Source organism: Phascolarctos cinereus, unplaced genomic scaffold (genome assembly GCF_003287225.1).
Source record: "Phascolarctos cinereus isolate Bilbo 61053 unplaced genomic scaffold, phaCin_HiC Scaffold_4;HRSCAF=312, whole genome shotgun sequence".
Taxonomy (NCBI): Eukaryota; Metazoa; Chordata; class Mammalia; order Diprotodontia; family Phascolarctidae; genus Phascolarctos; species Phascolarctos cinereus.
In genome coordinates, this window is record NW_027555847.1 from 372,262,227 (window position 1) to 372,286,272 (window position 24,046).

At 40.7% G+C, this 24,046-nt stretch overlaps 1 protein-coding gene across 2 annotated transcripts in view; it reads right to left on the reverse strand.

Moving 5' to 3' along the window:
• MAPK4 (mitogen-activated protein kinase 4) overlaps positions 1-24,046 on the reverse strand; it is a 220,303-nt gene that overhangs the window by 142,797 nt on the left and 53,460 nt on the right. For both annotated transcript variants that reach the window (XM_078153262.1, XM_020972329.2), the window contains exon 2: positions 21,420-21,544. The gene's annotated coding sequence lies outside the window, so the exon portion shown is untranslated. The remainder of the gene's footprint in view (positions 1-21,419; positions 21,545-24,046) is intronic.

Here is a 24,046-nt window from a genome sequence, read left to right on the forward strand (position 1 = left end):
TCGTATAGCAATTTGGAACTTGCAGACTTCTTTTCTCAAAACAACCTTGAGAGGCAAGCAGTATAAGAATTCTCATTTTACACATGAGGAAACTGAGTCTCAGATTAAATAGATGAAATGGCTTGCTCAAGGACATACAGCTAGTAAGTAGTAGAGCCAGGATTTGGAATCCAAATGTGGTTCCTTTAAATTCTGAAATTCTATAAACAAAAATGACAATGAGGTAACCACAGGAGTGATTAAAGGTGTTGGGCTTATTTAGTGAAAGAAAAAAAAGGGTAAGGGATGATTCAGTGTCTCAAGGGATATAATACAGAGAGTTTTAATCAAATTTGTTCAGCTCTGCAGAGTACAGAAAACATGCCAACCGCAAGAGAGATCTATAGAATCATAAAATCTTAGAAGTGGAAAAGCCTTCTGAGGCCATTTAGTCCAACCTGAACCTAAACAAGAATTCCATCTAAGTCACCTCCAAGTAGTGACCCCATCTCCACTTGAAAACCTCCAGTGGGGGAAATCCCCTCTTCCTGAAGTAGCCCATTCCACATTTAGACAGTTTAGAAAGACTGGTTCTGTCCTCTGGTAGTAAAGTAGAACAAATATAACCAAGGAAAGCAAGACTAATTTCTTGTCCACATGACAAAGCTTCAAACACTCAGTCTTCTCATCAATTTCCCCTAAGTCTTCTCTTCTCCAAACTAAATATCCTCTGTTTCTTCAAATGATCATCATATGACTTGGTTTGAAGGGCCCTCGATAGCCTAGTTGTCTTCCTCTCCACAAGTTGAAGGTTGTTCAAATCCTTCCTAAAATTACAGCACTTCCTTCACTCCAACACTATATTTGTCCTAATGTAACTCAAGCCAGCCTTCACTTTCCTGTCTGCCACTACATTCTGTGGAATTGCATTGAGTTTTTCAGTTCATGAAATCCTCCCTAATCTCCTTCATATAAATTGTTTTCTGGACATTTATATTTATCTCAATTGAGTTTTATCTCATTAAATTTTGTCCATGATTTTTGTCGTTTGATTTTGGATTCTTATGCTGTTGTGAGCTATCCTCACTCAGCTTTGTGTCATCTGAAGATCTCAAAAGCCTATTTTTTTGTTGTTTGTCTAAGCTAGTGGTTTTCAAAAGTGTGGTCAGAGACCTCTGGAAGGTTCCTGAGACCCTTCCAAGTATTCTGCAAGATTAAAATTATTTTTCAAAATACCAAGATCTTTTTTCCTAATATGGTAAATATTGATAGATATAATCTATATAAACCAAAGCTCCTTGGGGAAGGGGATCCTGAATAATTTTTAAGAATATAAAAGGGGTCCTGAGACTAAAAAATTTGAGAACCATTGGTGTAGCCATTGATGAAAAATTGGAAAAACATATGGCCAAGGACAAAACCTCTGGGGCCCCTACTAATTAACCCACTAATGATTACTCTTTGGTTTTGATCACTCAACCAATACCAAATATACCTAACTGTACTATTATCTATAGCCCACCTCTTTCCATCTTGTCTACAAGGATAGCATCAGGCATGTTGCCGAATTCTTTGCTGAAATAGGTTTGTAGCATTTCCCTGATTTACTAGTCTAGTGATCCAGTCAAAACAGTAGATGAGTTTAATCTGACCGAGTCTGATCTTGAGGCTAGACTAGCTTCTCCCCTTCTTTGCTAAACTTCTTGAGAAATCGATCTACCCTCTACTACCTCTCCTCTCATTTTCTTCTAAATCCTTCAAAATCTTACTTCTGACCTCATCAGCATCTTCTAAAGTTACCAATAAGCTCTTAGATGCCAAATCTAATGGCCTTTTCTCAGTTCTCATCCTGCTTGAGTTTTCCACAGACTTTGAAACTATGGATCATCCTCTCTTCCTATATACTGTCTCCTCTCTGAGTTGTCATGATACTGCTCCCTCCTGGTTCTCCTCCAACCTGTCTGACTACTTTTAGTCTCCTTTGCTGGATCTTTACCTAGGACATGTCCACTATCTGTAAGTGGGCCCAAATGGTCTTTCCTTGGTCCCCTTTCTTTCTGTACAACTTTGCTTAATAAGCTCATCAGTTCTCATGGGTTCAATAGTCATCTCTATGCAGATGATTCTCAGATGTATGTATCCAGTCCTAACCTTTCTCCCAAGTTCCAGAATCATATTACTGAGTTTTATAAGCATCTCAAACTCAATATGTCTACAACAGAATTCTTTACCTTTTCTCAAAACTCTTCTTCTTAATTTTCTTATTATTGTTGAAGGCATCACCATCATCCCAGTCACCCAAGCTTGCAACTTTGGTGTCACCCTTAACTTCTTACTCTCGCTCAATCCACAATCTGTTTTCATCTTGTTTCTACTTTCACAACATCCACCACTCTGGTGTGGGCCCTAATTACCTCATGTTGTTGTTCAGTTGTTTTTTCAATTGTGTTTGACTCTTGGTGACTCCATTTGGAGTTTTCTTGGCGAAGATACAAAAACAGTTTGCCCTTTCCTTCTCCAGATCATTTTACATATGAGGAAACTGAGGCAAACAGGGTTAAGTGACTTGCCTAGAGTCACACAGCTAGTAAATGTCTGAAGTTGGATTTGAACTTAGGAAAATGAGTCTTCCTGACTTCAGGACCAATGCTGTATTCACAGTGCCACCTAGCTGCCCAAATTACCTCATGCCTAGACTATTCTAATAGCATTCTGGTTGTTTTTTTCTGCCTCAAGTCTCTCCCCACATTAATCCATCCTACATTCAGATGTCAAGTTAATCTTCCTGAAGTATGAGTTTGGTCATATTACCTTCCTAATGAATAAACTCCAGTGGCCTCCTATTACCTTCAAGGTCAAATACAAAATGTTATATATACTTGGCACTTACAGCCCTTCACAACCTGGTGCCTCTCCTGTCTCTTTACACAATGCTTTCCTCCATGTACTATAGTGATGTTAGCCTTTGTGGTGTAACTCATACATGACACTCCATTTCCCAACTCCATATCATTTCACTTATTGTTCCCATTGCTTCTAATACTGTCCTTTCTCACCTCCACCACAGAAGAAGGAGGCTTCCCAGACCTTCCCAACTCAGCTCAAATTCCACCTTCTGCCAGAGACTGCCTTCCATTTACACTGTATATGCGGTGCGTGTACATAGTTATTTGCTCCTTGACTCCTCCACTAGAATGTAAACTTCTTGAGGAAAGGGACTGAATTTTTGTCTTTCTTTGTATTCCTAGCACTTAGTGTAGTGTTTGGCTCATAGTAAGGGCTTAATGAATGCGTGCTGATGGCTGACTGCCTGACCTTTTTGGAATACTAGGACAATCTGCCCCTCTTCTGTCCTCTGGTACCTATCTCATTCTCTACGATCTTTCAAAGATCACTGACAGTGGCTCAGCAATAACATAATGATAATAGGGATAGTAACAATAATTGTAATAATAGATAAAATTTATATTGTGCTTTAAGGTTTACAAAACACATCACATATATCAGCTCACTGATGCTCACAACAACACTATGAGGTCAGTGCTGTTATCAATCCATTTTTACAGATAAAGAAACTAAAGAGGACACCACTAAGTCTTGGAGTTAGGATTCAAATCCAGGTCCTCCTGACTCCACGTCCTCTGCTCTTTCCACCAGGCTACCTCACTGACAATTTTTTTCACATCTGCCAGTCCTTTTAGTACTGAATGGTATTTTATATTATATATATTATCTGAATTATCTGGATGTTATACACACACACACACGACCTGAATCTGGTGATCTGTACGCATGGAGGCAGCCGGGTGCTCTATCATCATCATTTTCCTTTTAGGGGGATTCAAGTCCTTCTCAGTCATATTTATCTTCTCCTTCCAGGGCCAAAGATAACATTCAACTTGGCAAAGAACAAAAACAAAGGAAGAGTTGAGTAGTTCAGCCTTCTCATTCTTGTCCATCACCGCATCTACACTGAGCATTGGTCTGGGGCCTTCTTGTATCTTTCTTCTTTCTCCACCATAGTTTTATGGCCTATTTTATTGTCTTTAGCATTTATTGCCAGCCTCTACTCATTCTGAGCTTCAGCATCCCTGACACTATTTTTCCAAGGCCATGCTAGTCACTGTATTTATCTTCCATTATCTGTCATTCTTTGGCAAATGATCTTCTATAGCAGACCACATCTTTACAATTACACAATCAGCTGAAATGTGGAGAGAATACAAGATAATACTGGGCTTTTCTCCCTAAACCTCTATGATTCACCAAGTATTTAAAATAGTGATGGAAGGGAGAAAGGCCTGAATATTACATATAAAAGAGTATAATGCATTCTTAATGGTTTTTCCAACAAGGTATCTCCAATGCATACAATAAAATTATGCAAGATTACTTTAAAGGCATTGATAGAGATAACTTTTGATGAACATCATATTAATATGGATAGAGATAAAATAGGGAGGTGTATATTCACTAAAGGTATTTACCACTGCCACAGATGAGATCTAACACAGAGACCATATGCAAGAGGAATTCCTCATAAACGGTGAGATCCTCCAGATAGACCGGATGGTAGATGATGTTGTGGTTACTGCATAAAGTCTCAGAACATTAATTGAAAAAACCACGACTGTTCAAAAGAAATTAGGGCAACAATCTTTATAGGAAAAACAAATGGATAAAACCCACCCATTGTCTCAACTATAAATGCAGTTAATGATTAGTCTACTCATTGATTACATCAGTGCACATATCTGGGACAGGTACTATGAATGGATGGTGAACTGGGCAGAACTGAATTAGGACAAAGAGAGCAGACAATTCCTTTAAGAGACTGAGCACTGCTTTTTAACAATTCCATGCTCATATTTCCATAAAGCACTTTAAGCTTTACAAAGTGTTTCCTTCCTTCACAACAGCCCTGTGAAATGATTGTTCTCCCCCAAATCTATATTTTTAACACAAATTTTCTTTTAGTTATGTCGAATGGTTTGAATTCTTGAAATATCTCCAGGGAATCAAATGTGTGGGTGAATCAGAAGTATATGGAAAGACTCTTTGTAGTGTCATAGTCTATTTTCAGCGAAGACTCACGTGTAAGAAATGACACAAGGGATTTATTCATGAAATATATAATTAGAAAAGGAGTTTGGCTAGTCACGTAGCAAAAATGAGGAATAAAGAGATGGATGGCCCTAATGCTACACTGAAACCAATAGAATACGAAAAGATCTACCTTTGGGTAGATGTCATACAACGAACCTATGGAAGAACACAGACAATAATCATACAAGATGAGAAGGTGTGGACGAATTTTGATCTACATCAATGAAGGACATACTCCCATTGATGAGTTCACAAAGCCACTGACTGAATTATTAAAGTACTTACTTATGAGTTCTTTCTTTTATTTAAACATATATATATATATAATTCCATTTTTGTCAAGTTAATGGTCACCTTAATGAGCTTACAGGATAGAAAGCCTCCGTTTGGGACCATTAGGGATGGTATGGACATATTCTTTGGTGCCTCCTAGCTGATGAATTTCATTAATGGGGGCTGTCTCCAAGATGAATTGGTTAGCTCAGACTTATACGGACAGACTATTGTGAAGAGCCACCCTTTATGCTGGCCTCTAAAAAAAAACCAGTCTTCATTATGAACTAAATCCTTTCCCCCTTTTCCCTTTTCTACCCTTTGTCCAGAGGCATCCTCAGAGCATACACAGGAAGTAGTGATGGTGGTAGGGAACCTATGAATGGTTCCCAGATGCCAGAAGTCCATGGCGACAGCAGACATATGCTCACCTGCCTGAACCAAGAAGAGAGTTCTTAGACGCCAAATTCATAGACATCTTTTGCCTTTCTCTTTTGCTTTTCTTGGTAGAGGTCAAAGATCAGACACTTGAGAGGGGACTCATAAGATTGTACAATCATAGATTAAGACTTGGAAGGAAAACTTAAAAGCCAATGAGTTCATTTTACAGATAAGGAAATTGAGACTGAGAAGGTTAAGTGACTTGCCCAGAGTGACCCAACTAGTCCATGTCTGCAGAAGGATTTGAACTCAGGACTACCTGACTCCAAGTCCAGCATTTTATCTACTGTGCCACTTGGCTACAATAGAGTTGGTAGCAGCCAGGCCAGTGATGGAATCTCCATCTCCTGGGTTTCTTCAAGTCCCAGCTAAAATCCTATCTTTTACAGGAAGCCTTTCCCAATCTCTCTTAGTTCTAGTGCCTTCATTCTTTGAATTATCTCCATTTTATCCTGTCCATATCCTGTGTGTACATAGTTGTTTGCTTATGATCTCTCCCATTAGATTGTAAGCTCCTTGAGGGTAGGGACTGTCTTTGGCTTTCTTTGTATCACCAGTGCTTAGCATAGTGCCTTGCACACTAGGTGCTTAATAAGTATTTATTGACTGACTAATGCTAGTGGGTGTTTGCACTGAGCCTCTCTGAATGTCAGTTTTCTCATGTGTTAAGTGGGGGAAATAATCCACTATCTGCTTCGCAGAGTATCTGTGAGAAAAGCACTTATAAACCTTAAGGGGCTTGTAGAAATTTTAATTAGTATCATTATTTATCCCTTTGTAAGTTATTACTTTATTTTCATATCATTTGGTAAACAGAATCATTTTCTCCTTGATTAAAAGAGTAAAAATAAATTTTGGAACAATAGTGGTAGAATCATTGTGACTCATATTTGTATGTAGCCCTTTAAGATTTACAAAGGGCTTCCCTCACTACAACCTTGTGAGGTGTATATAGCACTGTTTCCATTTTGCAGATGAGGAAATCGAGGCCCAGGGGGCTTAAGTAATTTACCCACATTTAAATGCATAGCAAGCCTCAGAGCCAAAATGTGAACCCAGGTGCCCTGGCTCCAAATCGACTGCTCTATTACATTGTGCTGCCATCGCTTAAATCAAGATAATCTTACTGGGATGGACTTTACCGCTCAGGTGTCTCCTTTAAAGAAACTCTGGCATGGAAAAATCCAAATTGGCCAAACAGATAAAGCAGATGGTACTTATTCACTTTCCAGGAGGATTTTGAGCCTTAAAAAAAGGATTCACTACAGGTTTCATCAAATAGTTCCCTTAAATCCTTTAAAACATATGATTCGATTCACTAAAATCCAATTACCATACTTTCCCAATATCATCATTCCTCCTTACATCTATATAGCATCTTTTACTTTTTGAGATGGTCTTATATCCACCCACTCATGATCAGAGTTAGCAAGACCCAAATAATGGGCAATCTTCATATTCTCAGCTAGAACCAAATAATGGGCAATCGTCATATTTTCAGTCTAAACTGTCCCACTTTGAATCAAAGCGAGAATGACAGGCCTGTCCCTTTCCTTAAGATGACAGATTCCATGGATAAATGAGGGTGAAATGTGCCAAATGAAAAAAATTCGGTCGTTGCTTAAACTTCCTTGACCATCAGACAGAAGCATCCAGTTGACTGTGGTGCTGGAAAGGAAGGAGGTGGGTAGGAGGGTCACAGGAGTTAACTGTGACAACCAAGAGAGGCACTGTGGTCTAGGGTCCTAGACTGAGTTAGAATCTTATCTCAAACACTCTCTAGCTATGTGACCTTGAGTGAGAGTCCTTCCCTGAAAAATGGAGGCAATATTACCTGCCTGCACTACCCACTTCTCAGCACTATTGAGAGACAAGTACTTTGTAAATTTGAAGGTGCAGTATAAAAATATGAAGCCTTATTATCTGTACCTACATCCATGAGTGTAGATTATCTCTAATGTGGTGGCAATGAAAAAAAAAATCAATGGATAAAAACCATGTAAATGCTTGCTTCTATACTCTTTTACAGACCATTACAATGTAGAAATGTGTGGGAATTTAAGCTCTTTGAGGACTCCAGCTGTTTGCATTTTTTGTACCCAACATAGTACCTGGTACACAGGAGACAATAAATGCTCATTGAACTGAACTGAATAAAAGGGCTGAAACTGTGATGACAGTTGAGCACCTCTCTATTCCAGAGGCCCCAAAGAAAAAGATTTTTTGATAACTATTAATAATAATGATGATGATAAGGGGAAGAAATAAGAATATTTTAAGTACCTACTGTGTGTCTGGCACTATGTTTAGCATTTTAACAAACATTACCTGATTCGATCCTCCCCAAAATCTTGTAAGGCAAGATCTATTATTGTCCCCATTTTAAAGCTGAGGAAACTGAGGCAGAGAAAGGTTAAGTGACTAACCTAAGGTCACACAGCTAATAAGTATCTGTCTGAGGCTTCATTTGAATTCACCAAAGTTCAGTGCTCTATCTACTATACCACTTAGCTACCTCATATCTCACATTTACCATGCTTTACCATTTGCAAAGTCATTTCCTCACAACAATCTTGTGAGGTAGGTAGCAAAAGAGTTACTGTTGCCATTTTAAAGATGAAGAAACTGATGCCATGTGCTTATTTAGCACTGTGCTAGATGCCATAAGGGACACCAGAGAACCCATGGGCCCAGCTCCTAAAAAACTTACAATCAAGCTGGTAAAACAAGACTGAGATACAAGCTGTAATTAAGGAATATGCTGTGTGAGCAAGGGCACGAGTGATAGAAACGTCACATAGAAGTACTAGGGGTCACAGAGGAGAGCACACCAGCGTTGCTTCATCTATGGCTCTCAGGCCTTCGTGACGTGGGTGTGAGTCTCTGGAGCCTGCTGCCATTTCCTCTGGGCCGATGTTACCCTTCTCCATTGGCCTTAGAGACCAAACATTGCTTCATTAAAGTACTTGGCTGACTGAAACATTTCTCAGAGCCAGAGAACAACGTCCCCGTCAGGAGCTTGACCTGGCAGGAAGATGGAGGCAAATCTGTGCTTGGGCTCAACCCTAGACGACTGAGCATGAAGAACAGTTGTGATTGTAATCTCTCCAAACATGAAAATTAGGGGCTGACAAGGAATTGGCCCACTGGGGAATCTCTCCTGCCCCTGCATGAACTGGTTTGGCACCATTCAGTCTGAAATACCCACTGTGACCCGATCACACTCGTGGCAGAGCTGCTGTCTCTCGTGTGCAGGAAGACCTTGTTTCTCCACCAAGATTTTAGGTGCCTATATGTCAGGAACGAATTTGCATTCTTCTCTTTGTATTTTCCACATGTGTTTAATAAATACTTGGATTAAATAGGCAGCTTGGAGGCACAGCTGACAGAGTGCTAGACCTGTAGTCAGGAAGACTTGAGTTCAAATATAGCCCCAAACATTTGCTAGCTCTGGGACCTCTAGCCAGTCACTTAACCTCTTAGACTCAGTTTCCTCATCTTAAAATGGAGATAATTATAACACCTACCTTACAGAGCTATACCATGAAGATCAAATATAGATGAGACTGACTATGTATGTAAAGTGCTTTGTAAACTTTAAAGTGCTATATAAATGTTAGCTCTTATTATTAAATATGTGTTGATGTAAATGGAAAGAACCACCAAAAAAATCTGAATGGTAAAAAATCATGAAGATAATAGTAGTTAGCATTTCAAGCTTGGTCTTACAAAGTATGCCAACAACAACTAGTATTTATATTTATAATAACTAATTGGCCACTTTATGGTTTGCAAAGGAGAAGACACCTCTTGTTCTGCCCCTTCTTTGCCGAGGTAGAGACACACAGGTATAGCATATTGCATATAACAGATCCTTTCACTTGGTTCTGCCAACTTTCTTTTTCCTCTTTAAAAAATATAAATTCTTTGTTATAAAGGATGGCTTTCTGGAGGGTAAAATGTAGGTAATATAGAAATAAATGATGTCAGTAAAAATCTAATTTTAAAATATTTGTGAAGATGAGCTTGATAAACTACCTATTTTAACCAGGATAAGATTATGGCCATTAATTAGGGGAGGAGGGAAATGGGATAATATCAATCCCAACAGAGTCCCTGTCCTTCTCCTCCCCTCCCCTGCATTCCCTTTCCCTCCTCTCTCCTTTCCCCTCTCCCATGACTGATCTGAGTGGAGAATTTCTGACCTGTTTCATTTTTTCTACCTGGGCTGGCTCATCCTTCCTTAGGCATCCTGGTGACTCCCTACTCCTAATTCTTGCCAGATCAGTGCTGGACTTAGTCTGGACACCTAATCACCTTTAACCCTTCTGTACCTCAGAGACTTGAGCTTAAACAATCCACCAGCCTCAGCAGGGATTACAGGTGTGGATCACCATGCTCAGCATCCAGGTGCTTTTTTCTGACAGCCTTCCCTTCGGCAGCCTCCACTCATTCCTCCCTTGTTTTGAATTCCTCAGCACTTATGTATAATGCGTACTAGGCTCACTGATTTTAGAGCTCAAAAGAGTGCTATTAGAGCTCTGAGCTAGTCCAATGTTCTCATTTTATAGATTAAAAAACAGAAACTCTGGGAGATAATGTGATTTACACAGGATCACAGAGCTCGTTAGTGGCAGGGTCCCAACTAGGGACCCAGCTCGCCCAACTCTGATACTCAGCCGCAGCACACCCACAAGCTGATGGCATATTCTTGGTATTTCTTGTATTATATCTCTGCCTTGTCTGGTGAACCTAAGTTGCAATCCTCTTAAAAGCAATCATTCTCTCTCTCTCTCTCTCTCTCTCTCTCTCTCTCTCTCTCTCTCTCTCTCTCTCTCTCTCTCTCTCTCTCTCTCTCTCTCTCCCCCTCCCTTCCTCCTTCTGTCTCTGTCTCTATGTCTTTCTCTGTCTCCTCCCTCTCTCTGTCTTTCTGTCTCTGCCTCACTTCCCCCCTTCACTCTCTCTCACTCTCTCTCTCTCCATATAGATAGATACATAGACATATAGAGAGAGATCTATAGTATGTGGACCTATATATGCATATATACATATGTATATATTTAAATGAGATAATATTTGTAAAAAACAAAAACCACTTAGCACAGTGTATGACACAGAGCATGCACTATATGAATATTTGTTCCCATTCTTTCCATCCCCCTACATTTTCTACTTCTCTGGTGCACCAAACATGCACAATTCCCAAGAAATTACCTGGGATACACTTTAATAAATGCTTGATTTAGTTCAAGGATTCTCAACCTCTTGTGTATCCTCGGCTGTTTGGGCAGTCTGATGAAGACTATGGACCTCTTCTAAGAATATTGTTTTTAAATGCATATATATGTGTATATACATATATACATAATTATGCAGTATTAATACCTAGTGTTAAATATACCTTTACTTTCTTTGTAATACTATGAGTTATTGAATATAAAGATGCAATTTCCCCCCCATCAAGTTCACAGGCCTTCCTGCCCAATACTTAACTGCATTAGCAGTTATCTTGAAGTGATTAGAACTAGGTCTGGAAACCCCAGTCATTGTGGAAAAGAAGGTGTGCTTGCATGTGCTTTCCAAATATCCCCAAACACAAATGTTCACAATATTGAGAGAGACAATGAAGAACAAGAGAGATCAGCCATAAAGAGACATAGAGGGGCTCCATCTGCTGTGACTTGCTGTGACTCAGTTTCCTCATCTGAAAAATAAAGGGATTGCCTTAGATGGCCTCTAAGGTCTCTCCCAGGCCCTAGATCTGTGATCCTATGAGGGAACTTTGGTGAAGAGGAGTTATTGCAAGCTGGGTCCTGGGAGACATTTGAAGAGATGTCACAGAAGAAAAAAATGGTTTTGTTTATTAATTAGAATTATAGGATTTAGGGTTGAAAGGGACCTTAGAAACCATCTAACCTAACCCCCTTATTTTTCAAATGAGGAAACTGAGGCCCAGAGAAAGGAAGTAACTTATATAAGGTCACTGAGGTTATCCTACTTCAAATGCAGAACTCTTTGCTCTATACCTTATAGGCTAGGGAGCATCCGCGTAAAACTGTAGAATATAATATTTTCACATCAGAGGCAGAAGAAAGGGAACACCTCTGCAAGAGGAAAGATACCTGGGCATGATAGACATGCATGTGACTGAACATTTCGGAGGGCTCCACCAATTGCCAACTCGTTCATTTTGCACTGTGCTTTGGCTGCCAACACAGCTCCATTATTCCTGCTGTTGCCATCTGTCCACTCCATTGCTCGAATGAGCAATCTCTGGAAGAGATTCTTTTCATCTCAGACTGGCAGAAGGTTCTGTTTTGGACCATACCAAGGCAATAACTCTCAGTCCATGATATTGGTAAAAAGCTGCCAAGATTCAAAATGAAAAATTGCTCCTCAACCCAGCTGAGTTATATTTTGTATCCAAAGAAGACACCACTGACCAGTCGTTAAGATCAAGTGACTTTGGAAGAGGAGGAGGTCTTGACCAAGCTCACTCCCCACACTTTTAGTCTCATTATGCTATGTTCCTCCTTAATAACCTTCAATGGTTTCCCACTGCCAACAGTATAAAGCCCAAGGGCCTCTATCTGGCATATTTGAAGAGTGGCCTGCTTGGTTGAAGCATGTTGGTGTTGTCATTCAGTCGTGTCTGACTCTGCATGACCCCATTTGGAGTTTTCTTGGCAAAGATACTAGAGTGGTTTGCCATTTCCTTCTCCAGCTCATTTTACAGGTGAAGAAACTGAGGCAAACAGGGTTAAGTGACTTGTCCAGGGTCTCACAGCTGGTAAGTATCTGAGGCCTGATTTGAACTCAGGTCCTCCTGACTCCAGGGTTGGCCTGCTATACACTGCTACCTAGCTGCCTCCTGTTTAGACTTAAGAATGTGTTAATAATGCAGACTGAACTCAAAAGTGTGTCCTGCACATATTTCTTCCCCTCTGGAGAGATGGTTGTTAAACATTTACCAGTATACCCCTGCTGCAGCACCACTTGGGTCAGCACCACTCCAACAGTAAAGGTTGTGATTTGAAGGGTAGGCCTGATCTGACCCAAAACATTATTCTACCACAGGGTCGAAAATTCACCATTAACCTCATGGACATTTATGCATTTTAACTGAGTCAAAGCATTATGCAACTGGAAAGTGGCAACCTATTAGCTAACTTGCTGCCAGGGTTTGCTTCATCTGAGTAATCCATTAAGATTCAGTGATTTTTTAATGCAAAATTAAAAGCATTTACAAATGTAAAGGCTGATTACAAGTACTGTAAGAGGGTTCAGACAAAGATGCAAAGTTATTGCTGATATTTCTCATTTGCTAAAATACATAACCATTGCTGGGCTCAAGAGAGTGTATCTGACAGCTTAAAATTGTAGACACTATGATTTCTGGCCTTCTATGAAGGCCCACTGACACAAAATATAGCTCCCTAATGCTTGAAATTCCACAAAGAGAGTCATTCTTTTGGTGTAAAGCCAGGCTTAAATGCAAACAATCCCCTTGGGTCAGGATAAGATAGCTTTTATCAGTCACTTGCCCTTTAGAACAAATGAGTTCTGCCTTCTTTCCTATTGAGCAGGTTTTTCATGAAGTCAATAGGGAAAGGGCTGAAATCATCAGGGCACTGAGCACCTGTTACTGAGGAAAGAAAAACAGAAGACCAGGCAGGGTGGGCAGAGAAGACAAACTATGCCTACTTCATAGGATTGTTTTAGCCAATGGAATTCGAGAAGCAATTATTAAGTACCTACCACTCACCAGGCACTGTGTTTGACACCAGATATACAAAGATAAACACGAGAGAGTCTTCCACCTGTAAGGGATTTATGTTCTACTGGACATGGATACACACACACACACACACACACACACACACACACACATACACACATATACATACATATGTATATATATAAATGTATATGTGTGTATATCTATATCTATATCTATATGATATATGCAAAATAGAGCCCAAATCATTTGTGGGGCAGGGCAGGGACCTCAGAATTGGGAAAATTAGGAAAGGCCTCTAGTACAAGGTAGCATTTAAGCTGAACCTCGTGGGGAATTAGGAGTTGCAAGAGGCGGATATGAGGAGAGAGAGGACATTACAGATATGACGAACAGCATGTGTAAAAGCTTGGAGGTGAAAGACGGAACCTCATGCATGGGGAATTGTAAGCAAGCCAGTTTAGCCAAAACATAGAGTGTATGAGATAGAATAATAAGAAATAGGAAAGACAGGTCGGAGCTAAACTGTGAAGAGCGTTAAATGTCAAAAAAGGGAGTTTGTGTTTTAATTTAGAGGCAACAGGGAGCTACCGAAGCTTCTTGAACAGGAGAGTGACACAGTCAGACCTGTGACATAAGAGTCAAATGTGTAGAGAAAGGAAAGCTAAATGCAAGGAACAATTAGGAAGCTATTATAACAGGTGAGAGGTAATAATTTAAATTCAATGCAATAAACATTTTTTTAAATTTTTATTTTTTGGCAATGGGAGTTAAATGACTTGCCCAGGGTCACACAGCTAATAAGTGTAAAGTGTTTGGTCTGAGGTCAGATTTGAACTCTGGTCCTCTCTGACGTCAGGGCTGGTGCTCTATCTACTGTGCCACCTAGCTGCCCCACAATAAACATTTATTAAGTGCCTGCTAAGTGCCAGGGATCATGCTAAGCATTAGGGATATAAAGAGGCAAAAGATAGTCCCTGCCCTCAAAGAGCTTACAATCTAATGGGGAAGACAACATGCAAAAAAAAAAAACAACGCATAAAGCAAACTATGGGCAGGATAAAAGGAAATAATTGAAAGGGGAAAGCAGTGGAATTAAGAGGGGTTAGGGAGGGCTTCCTGGAGAAAGTGGGATTTTAGTTGGGACTTAAAGGAAGCCAGGGACGTCAGTAGTCAGAGCAGAGGGAGAACATTCCAGGCACGGGGGGACAGCCAAAGAGAATGCCTGGAGCCAAGAGATGGAGTGTGGAACAGCCAGGAGGCCAGTGTCACTGCGCCCACTTAGGGAAAAAAGCGTAAGAAAACTAGAAAGCTAGGAGGGGGCTAGGTTATGAAGAGCTTTGATGCCAAACAGAGCATCTGGTATTTGGTCCTGGAGGCAACAGAGAGCTCTTGGAGTTTATGGAGTAGGGAGGCGTGCTGTAGGAAAATCACTTTAGTGGCTGAACGGAGGACGGATTGGAGTGGAGAGAGACTTGAAGCAGGCAGATTCCCCAGCAGGCTATTGTGATAGTCCAGGTGTGAGGTGAGGAGGGTCTGCGCTAGAGCCATGACAGAGGAGAGAAGGGGGCCTATTGGAGACACATGTGAAATCACCAGGCCTTGTCAGCATAAGAGCCTGAAGTGGAGGAGCTATGGCACGAACAGAGAGCAAGGGTCAGATGTGGGAGGTGTTGCCCAGAGGAAAATGTAAGGGATAAAGAGAAAAGCAGGGTCACTACTTCCAGGGCTAGGGGTTAGCCCCAGACGACCAAACCAGGCCATGCAGAAATCCAAGACTTTCCCCCAGGGCTGCTTTTGACCTTCCAAATCTTCCCTTTCCATGCTGCAGAGGGGGACACATAACTGTCCAGGCTGAGATCTGAGTCTGACTGTCGCCTCTCTCTCCCTCTGAGATTTATCACTAAGGATCCAACATCTAGCTTCTCCTGCTATGAGCGTGTAGCAAAGCATGAGTCTGGCTGGGACCTTGGTGGAAACAATGAACAATGAATAGAAAAGGGGCAAACATGTGATCCAAGAAGGAATGTGGCAGGATCAACAGGAGCTTAGAGAATAAGGATGAAGAGACTGGTCTCACTCAAAGATTTCTGGCACCAAAGACAGCATGGACCAGGGACAACCACTCTCGATTTGGTCTCAGGAAGGTCTGGGTTCAAATCCCACCTCTGAGGCTCATTATATAACCACACGCAAGTCACATAAGCTCTCTGTGCCTCAGTTTCCTCATCTGTAAAATGTAAATAATAATGCCTAGAACATCCCTCACAGTGTTGCTGTGAGGTTTAAATTTTTTAAAAGTATGTAAAGTGCCTTATAAACTTCAAAGATAACGAATATAAAAAATATATATATTTATATGTGTATATGTATGTATATGCACGTATCTACCCTCTTTTAATATAGATATATACATACATGAGAGATAGCTAGATGGCTCAGTAGATACAGCATTGGGCCTGGAGTCAGGAAGATCTGAATTCAAATCCAGCCTCAGACATTTACTAGCTGTGTTACCCTCAGCAAATTACTTAATCCTGTTTGCCTCAGTTACCTCATCTGTACCATAAACTGGAGAAGGAAATGGCAAACCACCCTAGTGTCTTTGCCAAGAAAACCCCAAATGGAGAGACAGTCAGATACAACTGAATAAGTAAACAGCAAAATACACATATATGCATGTGTATATACACATACACATATATGTATGTGTATATACACATGTGTATACATATATATATACAAATATACATATATATATATATCCACTATTATTATCTAGGAAATAAGTTTGTCCTACTCACCTTCCTCATCCATTCTTCCTCTTCACTTCCTGAGAGAAGTTACAGGTCCATTCCAGCCCCCCCACCCCCAAAGGAAACAATAGAAATGGTCTAAAATCCCTGATCTGCTTCCTGGGCTACATTTTATGACAGCAACAGGCAAAGAGGATGGGAAGGAGGAAAAAAAGGCTTGAGGGTTAAGTAGGCGATTATATTGTCTGGCCCAGTTTTAGAATACCCTATTCCAAGTGACCTGGGAAAAGTCCTTCAGCAGTGGTACCTGTTAGTGATGGTGAGCTGGAGCAGAAAGAATGTTCATTGTACATGTGCACTCCTGTTCTTGCATCATTCTGTTCTGCTGCTCTGCCTCAGGGCAGAGGGACCTCAAGCCTCTGGTGCTACAGGACAGTGTTAGATCAGGCAGTGATCCCTTCTGAGCACAGGGGCAAAGGCTCCATATCTTATCTCTACAACAACCCACCATTAAGATGCTCTACTTGTTTATTGCTTTCCACACCAAGATAGGCCCCAAAAGTAAGAACATACTTAACTCCCTGAGAAGCTCCTCTAGAGGGAGACAATTTCTACTATTTAGGTGTCAAGAGACTGGGAAGCTGAGGGGCTGAAAAAGAAAATGCATGGGCTTCCACAATTCTCACTACTAAAGGCAGCTAGGTGGGAGAGTGGAGACAGCAATGGATCTGGAGTTAGGAAGACTTGGTTCAAATCCAACCTTACTTACTAGCTGTGTTAATCTGGGCAAATCACTTACGGATGCCCAGAAGCAGGCTGATCATTAATTTATGGATGGAAACGAGAACTGAGTGAATGAAACTGGCCTTGTTGTAAAGAAAGTAGAGCATTGTAGGAATGTTAAGACATGTCAAGAACTGCTGGTCTGGGGTCCAATCTCGGTTCTGCTACTTACTACCCGTGTAACCTTAGACATACCACATATCTCCATGTGCCTCAACTTCCTAAACTGTAAAATGAGGGGGCTGAACTAGATAACCTCAGAGATCCTATCCAGCTCTAAATATATTGTAAGGGAAGGGAGATTTGCGCCCTCCCCCCAATCCTCCAGCTCAACTGATGTAGTCAAAGGATGTAATTACAGATGAGATATTAATGTATTAACGATATATTAATTCCAATGATTTTTACTAAGTGTGAATACTTTTCCACTGTCCAAGGCTTAATATTAAATCCCTTTAAGGGCACTGACCAATTCTCATTCTTCTGAGTGCATTGCTACTTTCTTAATCAGAGAGACATACTTTTTTACTGTTCAGCATTTAATATTTTTAATTACATGTAAAAACAATTTTTAACATTAGTTTTTTAAAAATTTGAGTACCAAATTCTCTCCCTCACTCCCCTGCCCCTTATCGAGAAGGCAAGCAATTTGAAATACATGTGCAGTCATGCAAAACATATTCCTATATGTTATGTTGTGAAAGAAAACACAGACCAAAAAAAAAAAACCCAAGAAAAATAAAGTATAATAAAGTATGCTTCACTCTGCATTTAGACTCCATCAGTTCTTTCTGTGGAGGTAGATAGCATTTTTCATCATGAATCCTTTGGAATTGTCTTGGATCATTGTATTGCTGATAATAGCTGAGTCATTCACAGTTGATCATCATATAATGTTGCTGTTACTGTGTACACTGTTTTTCTGGTTTTGCTCACTTCATTTTGCTTTAGTTCATGTAAGTCTTTCCAGGTTTTTCTGAAAGCATCCTGCTCGTCATTTCTTAGAGCACAATAGTATTCCATCACAACCATATACCACATCTTGTTCAGCCACTCTCCAATTGATGAGCATACCTTCATTTTCCAATTCTTTGCCACCGCAAAAAGAGCTACTATAAATATTTTTGTACATATAGGTCCTTTTGCTTTTTTAAAAATTTCTTTGGTTAAAGACCTAGTAGTAGTGTTGCTGGGTCAAAGGGTATGCCTGTTTTATAAACCTCTGGGAGTAGTTCCAAATTTGAGAGAGAGAGGTATTCATACTTAGTAAAGGAATTGCTGGTATAATACCTTGTCTGTTAACAGACTGTCATCTACATTTGCATCTTGTGATAAAATCAGCTAGAAGAGGAGGAAGGAACAAATTCTCCCTCCCTGACTCTATGATCCAGATTATTGTTACAGTTTTGTTTATTTTGTTTTTGTTTTTTTTTGAGATAATTGTACAACAATGGAAGAGAGTACTTAGAGTACTTAGTGGTGGTTGTTTGTCCTCAATTCTGGAACTTCATGACTCCCAAGTGAATCGGACTTAAGTGAGGAAGGGCTGTGAAAAGTCACCAGCCTCACTCTCTCCTCTGGAGCCATCTGGGTCCAGTGGCAAGACATAGATCAGGATGACTGGAGATGGCCCCCTTGTACTTAGTGGAGTCACCTGACAGTAAGAACCCTTTCTCAATGGATTTCCATCCCAGGCCTTTAGCTTTCCTCCTTTCCCGGGGCAGGCCCAACCCATCCCTGTAAATGAGGTGAGGAATATCACCTCTGCCTCATACTAGAAACTGTGCATGCAAACAACTAATGGCACTGTTTCCTTCTACAACAGGAACTTCCAGAGTCTTATTCAATACTGGTATTTGTATAAATACAACATGATTTCAAAAAGTTGAGAGTGCTAAGTAAGGGGACCTCAGAAAAGGCCTCATACAGGATGTGGCCCCTGAGATATGCTTCTAAGGAAGCTAGGAATTGTACTATCCACCCCTGACTCCCACCCCTTCCCCAAATCCACCCAGTAACTACAAACTCTTCTCTACTTCTGAATTGTAGCAGTCTGTGCCACCCCCAAACCCTTGACTCTCTGATTAGTGGAGATCAGGGCATCTGGCCAACCAGAAAATAGTTACTAGATAAGTGTGGGGAGGCAATTAGGTGCCACAGCGGACGGAGCACTGGGGTTGAAATCAGGAACACTCATGCTCCTGAGTTCAAATCCAGCTTCAGACATTTATGGGCTATGTGACCCTGGTCAAGTCACTTAACCCTGTTTGCTTTAGTTTTCTCAATCTGTAAAATGAGCTGAAAAAGGAAATGGCAAACCACTCCATTATCTTTTCCAAGAAAACTCCAAAATGGGGTCACCAAGAGTAGGATACAACTGAAACAACTGAATAACAAAAACAAAAGTGTGGGGAAGCCCCTGGTAACTCATAAAGATGTTTCACCAAATAGTTCTGGATAGTGTTCCAAATTGCAAAGTCACATACCCAAGTGGGAGCTGTCCCAAAGCCACCCCTTTCTCCAACCCCAGGTTCTAACTACTGAGCCAACAGACTGGTAAAAATGATGACTGCCTTCTCCCAGGTATCCTCCACCTCCTGGGGGTCTTATCAAGCACGAAAATGGGAATGCTATAGGGAGAGAGAAGTTGGAACCAGCAGTATAAAGGTTATACTATCTGCATTCTCTGTGTCTATTTCAGAATTTTGTAGTCCAAAGTGTGGCCATCCAATCCAGTTAAAACATTGCCCCCTTTGGAATTAACTACCTTTTATACTGCTGTTTCGCTTTGCTGTAACCAACTAGCATTAGGCCTGGGTGATGTACAAATGGGATGCCCCCAGAGGTTACTGAGATATATGGAGCTGCTGGCACCTACAGTGAATTCCTTGAAGTTGTCACATTTTTTGCAGTCTCATATGCCTGCTTTTTTTCCCCATAATTTTTCTATGTTTTCTAGCCTCATTCTGCCCCATGTCAGGCTGTCCCATCGCTCTGCTTTTATCACAATGCCAGCCTCTAGCAGGTCCCAAATTCCTCTTCTCATGTGCTGCTTCCAATCTGCTCTGGGCTGGGAATCTGATAACAAAGGTTGTTAGAACTATGTGTTTTATAAGAGTACACAGTTCTGAATAAGAAATCAATTAAAAAGTACCACATGAGTGGATGCTATTTTTATAATATATATATTGTATTATATATATGTAATATATAATATAATATAATAAAAGAATGGGTGGTGAAGACTTGAAGCAGAAATGTAGATAACTCTTTCTTGAAGTTTGGACACAAAGGAGAAAAGATTGAATGGAAGAATTTTTTCCGTTCTGTTTTAAGGAGAGGAGACATCTGACCACATTTGTAGGCAAAGAAGGAAAATTCCCTCAACTGAAGATGCCTAAGTGTGGAGACTGATGATGATATTAGAACAGAGTAGATTCTGAATACCAAATCAAACTGTAAAGTGCCTTATAAATGGACAGCATGATTATTTTTATTATGTGGAGAGAGTGGGTGGTGAGTGACAGAGGAAACAGGCACATATAATCAAATGGTACGTAGCTCTAAAAAGGGAAAGAATGCTCACTTTGAGCTGGGGTACTCAGGAAGTCATGAGATTTAGAGCTGGATGCTTAGTGAGCACCTGATTCAACTTCCTCATTTTAGATATGGGGAAACTGAGGCCACAGTGGTGAAGTACCTTGTCCCATAAGTAGTCAAAGGCAGAGCTGGGATCAGAATCTTTGCCTCCCCATTTCCAGGTTTCTGCTCTCTCAGCTACAGCCTTCATAAAAGGGAGGGCTTTAAGCTAGGATGAGAATGTGGCTAAATAGAGAGGATGGGTAAGTGTTTCCCAGGTGTAGGGAAGGTATGACAAAATGCATGGGGATTTGATTAAAGCATGTGTGGAACAGCAAGGAGACAGACCTTCAAAGGATAGGAAGAAGCCAGATTATAGAGGGTCTTAAATGCCAGGATAAAGGGGAAAAGAAGAAAATGTGACCTGAGGAGGCTGAAGGTCCTTAGCGCATGGTAAAACGTTATTAATTTAGGCTAGCAGACTAGCCTTCTCTCAGTCCTCATCCACATCCCCACCCCCAGCCCCACGCCTAAGAAAAGAAAACAAAATGTTAAGCATAACTGGCAAATTGCCGGCATGCCTAACTCAGTGTTTCCTATGGCCCCAGTCATAATGCTAAAATGTTCTACCTCTAAACTGTTCCACGTGAAGCCCATTTTCTGAGGCCTGCAAAACACCTTCCACGTCACCCACAGTAATTAGACCCTTACCATTTCAAGATGACTAGTACATGAACAGACAACAAAAAGTTTTAAGAGCTTACCTTGATGGAGATTAAATTTAAGAGTTAATGTGTTTGGTAACGATCAGGACCATTTTCTCTGAACATATTCCAACGTGAAAAACGCCATTCCTGTTACTTGATGAGATCCGAGAAGATTCAGCAGACTGCCACAAAGACAGAAAACAATAGCTTCGGTCAACTGGATATTTTGATGGCTCTGTGGTCTCACTGATATGGGTACTCTGTCCCATGGTACAGATCATGACCCATCTTTTCACACTGGGTGACTCTTGTCTATGTCCTCCCATATATCCTCTACTGAGGGTTCAACCAAAAGCAGGGATGGTGTTCTTTTTTATCTGTAGATCCCTGGAGGCTAATAGTGCTTGACACACAATGGATGTTTGATAAATATTATTGAGTGATTCCTGTTACTCTCTTGACATAGTGTGGATACCAAAGAGGTAAGCTAGCTGATCCCATCAGGTTATTCCTTTTTTTTTTTTTTCAATTTTTTTTGTTTTTTTGGCTAGGCAATGGGGTTAAGTGACTTGCCCAAAGTCACACAGCTATTTGTGTTATGTGTCTGAGGCTGAATTTGAACTCAAGTCCTCCTGAATCCAGGGTAAATGTTGTATCCACTGTTCTACCTAGCCTCCCCCCTTTCTATTTTTTTTAAGCTAGCATTTATGTAAGCTCTGAGATTTGCAATGCACTTTACATATGTTAATTTAATTGCTTCTCACAACTCTATGAGATAGGTGCTATTATTATCCCTGCTGTAGCTTATGCAGCAGCCATCTCTGCAGATGCACTAAACCAGGTTAAGGGTAACTGACAGACCTCAAACACGTCAGTGAGTTAGGGGGATGTCTACCCCAAGCATGAGAAGACTTCCCCTGGAGGAATGAGCGGATGAAAACAATTTGTTTCAACGGCTGTGCAGGCAGCTGAGGCAGGTGATGCAGAGCACTTAGAGCTTGGTCAGACATAGAAGATGCCAATGTCATCCACTGCATCCTGGGACATCGCCAGTCATCTTCTCTTTCATCTTGCCACTGGACTTCCATGTCTCAGGAAGGGAGAGTGAGGTTGATGATTTTGTTCAACTCTGCTTTACTTAAATTCAATTCACACACAAGACGACATCACCCATGATGTCACTGGTCCTCTTTGGACAAACAACATCATCACCCCCATTTTACAAATGAGGAAACTGAGGCACAGAGAGGTTATGTGACTTGCCCAGGTTTACACAGCTGAGGCTGGATTCAAACTCAGATATTCCCGACTCTATGGCCTGTGCTCTATCTACTCTATCACCTAACTACTCTTAGATTGCCCCCTCAATAACTGGTCTACTCCCTTTTCTGGTTATATACTTCTCTAATGATGTCCTCTAGCACAATGATTCATTTGTAACTTGTTGTAGACTACTCACAACTTGAGAATCAGAAGTTCCCTCAGCAGCCATCTAGTCAGTTGGTCAATAAGCTTTTTGATGTGGACCTTATACTGGATCTCCTTTTAGGACAGTGTTGTGGCAAATGCCTTTTTAATGTCTCACTTAATATTTTACAAGGTTGTGTGTGAGACACTGTGATAAGTGCTGGAGATACAAAGAAAGCAAAAGACAGCCCATGCCCTCTAGGAGCTCACAATTTAGCTCAATCCATACATGAAAAAGGAATACTCATTATAACATAGCCAACAAATGGTCATCTAGCCTTTGTTTTAGGCCCTCCAAAGAGAAGGAACACATCATTTCTCCCAGTAGCCCATTCCACTTTTGTTGTTGTTCAGACATTTTCAGTTGTGGGTGACTCTTCATGACCTCATTTGGTGTTTTCTTGGCAAAGATACTGGAGTAGTTTGACATTTTCTTCTCCAGTTCATTTTACAGATGAGGAAACTGAGGAAAACAGGATTAAGTGACTTGCCCAGGGTCACATGGCTAATAAGTATCTGAGGCCAGATTTGAGCTCAGGTCTTCCTGACTCCAGGCCCAGAGTTCTATCCACTATGCCACCTGGCCACCCTGTCCTATACTCCATTTTTGGACAGCTTTAATTATTAGCAAGTGTTTCCTGACATCAAGTCTAAATTTCCCTCTTTGTAACTGCCATCCATATCTCCTGGTTCTGCTGTCTGGAGTCAAATAGAATTAATATTTAGCATGAATCTCTTCATCACCCTCTGGGTGACTCAACTTCTTCTAAGGTTTGGGTATCCCATGGCTTTGAAGTCTCACAGCATCACTGGAAGAATAATGATGTTAAAAAGATGTGCCTTTCACCTCCCTCCTTCTTTCAGAGGTAGGTGACTAAGAGTGTGGAACACTGTGTATCATCAGAATTTTTTGATGTGCTAATTAATTTTGCTAAACTTTTCTTTTTCTCCTTTTTTATTCTTTGTTATAAGGCAAGGGTTGGCAAAATTTTGCCTGATAGATTTGGTCCTTGGGGCTGTAGTTTGCTGACCCCTGTTATGAGGGATGGCTCTCCATGAGGGGAGGAGAGAAAGTTATAGTAGGTATGCTATAAAATATGAAAATAAAATATGTCCATAAAATTTTATTTAAAAAAAAAGATGGGCCTTTTTCATAAAAGAAACTTGGGATTATTAAAAACCTTGTACAATTTCCCAAAAGAGGGGCAGCTAGGTGG